This window comes from Ixodes scapularis, unplaced genomic scaffold (assembly GCF_016920785.2).
Source record: "Ixodes scapularis isolate PalLabHiFi unplaced genomic scaffold, ASM1692078v2 ptg002182l_1__unscaffolded, whole genome shotgun sequence".
NCBI lineage: Eukaryota > Metazoa > Arthropoda > Arachnida > Ixodida > Ixodidae > Ixodes > Ixodes scapularis.
The window spans coordinates 290,941-293,772 of record NW_024610233.1 but is presented as its reverse complement, the minus strand read 5'-3'; the positions used below and the strand labels follow the sequence as shown (position 1 = coordinate 293,772).

At 47.5% G+C, this 2,832-nt stretch overlaps 1 non-coding gene across 1 annotated transcript; it reads right to left on the bottom strand.

The window, feature by feature from the left end:
* Positions 1–1,810: 1,810 nt before the first annotated feature.
* On the bottom strand, positions 1,811–1,883 carry Trnae-cuc. Its single transcript has one exon. It is a non-coding gene; the product is annotated as a tRNA-Glu (tRNA).
* Positions 1,884–2,832: the final 949 nt, after the last annotated feature.

Genomic DNA, 2,832 nt, shown 5'->3' with positions numbered 1-2,832 from the left:
CTCTTTTGCGATCGTTCACTCGGGACCCCGGGTGTCGGCGCACGGGATTTGCCACTCCCCCTCACCCCCCTTTACCCCCCTGCATTCTGGTAAGCCAGATTTGCGCAGTTGTGTAATTGTCGTTGTCACTGACGTCGATACAGATTACGCAATGCGGAAGTATCTTCAAAATGAATTGAATTACATTTCTAAGTATTTGTACTCTACTCAAGATACTTCACAGTGAAAGTAACTTGAGTAGTATTTTAAATACTTTATGGAGCAGGTATTTAGTAACTTAACTTAAATACTTCTATCGAGTATTTTGTCCAAAACTGGTTTCACATTACAATGGAAAAACACTACGAGCCATCGGAGCCAGTCCAGTGCAGTCCAATGAAGTGTTTTTTATGGATTTTTTTTTTAACTGGTATGCATTAGGGTGCACCCCCGATTACCCAGGGGATGCACCCCCGATTACCCAGGGGTAATCGGGGGTGCATCAGTTATTTTCGGAAATGGCGGTGAATATTGGACAAAGTCGACTGGCTTCAGAATTGACGAAGCATCATTTTGTGATCCAAATTTAACAAGACCAAATTAGGGGAACGTACTTGGATGTTCGAGTTGTCCTTTCATGGGGAAGTACCAGCAAATATACTTTAAGTAACGTACTACAAGTTCATTGTCACAGAATATACTTCAAGTAAAGTACAAGTATTCTAGACCCAATTGAAGTAGTACTTAAAGTTCAAGTACAGTGTGCTTAAAGTACTTAAACTTCCAACACATACTTTTGGTACCTGAAAATGAAAGTTGTGGGAACCATCGGGTTCCCTCTATCCCTATCCAGGCCTAGCTTCAAGCAGGCCGTGGGAGTCGTCGTCACCAATGGCGTCGGCCTCCCGGATACAAGGAACCACGAGGCCGAATTCCCCGAAGGGGCCGGCTCTCCCTTGCCCATTTGGGTGAACGCGCCTTCGGCACACCCTTGAGAGCTATGATGGACGCGACTGCTAGTGGCCTCCCCGGGCGCGTCCATTCTCCGAGGCTACATAAGCTGGCCCCGAAGGTGGGCCAGGGGCTCTCGTCGGCGGAGGCCCTGGCTCTACGGAGCTCGGTTTTTCTTTGTGGGCCTCCGACTTCCCGTGAATCTGTCTAATGCGGCAGCGCGGGAAACCGACCGGGTGATACTGGCAATTGAGCCAGCGCCCAGACTTTTCATTGTCTAAGAGCGAAGCGTGTTGGCATTTCAGTCAATAAACACGTCTTTATCCGGACCCATGGAACCTTTGTGTTTCTAAGTGGTAACCCCCCCAAAGGGCGAGTCCCACAAAGTGGACTGTAAGAACGATATGAAAGTATACAGTATAGTTGCTTGTTTCACGGCGGAAATGCTGTATATTTCCAATACAACGCGGAATATTTATAATCAGTTAAGTGGTTCAAGCCGGTTCGTACCGGCTTCAACCGTTATTTTTGCTCCCCGGAGCTGAACCGAAAGCCGTAAACCCGAACCGATAAAAATGTCGGTTCGACACTCTGGAGGTGCACGTCCGTTAGAATGGATTAATTTATTGACATATACGACGGCTTCAGACTCCCCATTATAACTTTAATCCAGGGGTTTCCCCAAAAATTGAAATTAGGGACAGTGTCTAAATTTTTAGGGAGGAAGATTCGGGGCGGCTTTGAGAATAGAGGAGTCGTTGCGAATTAAGTGGGTGCCTTCAGAAAAACAAGGGCGTGAGTAGGGCAATCACTGCTTTAATCTGCTTACTTCTAATTGTAATGCATTCAAAAATCACAGAAATGTAAGAAAAAAAAAGTGTTCCGACACCGGGAATCGAACCCGGGCCTCCTGGGTGAGAGCCAGGTATCCTAACCACTAGACCAGCACTAGACCATGCCGGAGGACGGTAGAAGGCTGCCGGGATCAGCTGGTCGGGGCCGTGAACACACAAAAATAACCGTTTGTATGTTCATTGACTTTTACAGCTGCTGCGTTTTAAACTGGCTTAGCGGGATACTCGGCAGTATCATTTGTTGCTTGTAGTTGTCGTTGTGTTGCAGCTTTCTTCTATGGCAGGACAATATACATGGAGAATAGAAGGGTAGGAGAGGGCATGACGTCGGCCGCGTAGCTTCCACAAGCCATGCTCCCTTGACGCCTCGCCTCTTTCTCATTTTCCTCCTTACTCTCCTCACTTACCATGCCAACGTGACCACATCACGTGACCACAGCTAGACTTCGTCTTGCTGCGAGGTACTAGAATACACCACAGTCAAGCCTTCGATCTGATAAAACCTACCGGACGGAGCGCGCGCAAGCCTGCAGGGAGTGCTTCTACAATCAACCATCCATCTCACACGTGACATGTCACGCGCACCAATCGCCAGACAGATCTGCGGATTATTTTCTCATTTCCAAAGTGACCAACATATTTCCCAAGTACTACAAACTTCGTACACTCTGAAGCTTATGAATTGGTTCAACACACTAAAAACATATGAAGCGTGTACGAAATAAACTTTGCAGCTGAGTTTGAGTCGTTGCCTCCTTTTTTACTACCTTCTGTCGTGTTCTCTTTTCTGCCCCTGTCTCAGGCGTCCGATCCGACGTGCGAACTGCCGGAATGACCTTGGGGGGAGAGGGTTTTCGTAGCATCGGAGAGCGTTGAAAACCCTCGCCTCCGACCGTCGTATTGCGCGGTTGGACGTCGGATCGGACGGTTTAGTCGTACATGTGTTTCGCGCTTTACACCAGCTCGCCTGCACTCTGACTATTTTTACATTAAAGAGGCCATGAAATGAATTTTGGGCTGGGATAAATTAAGTTAAATTGTGAGTTTA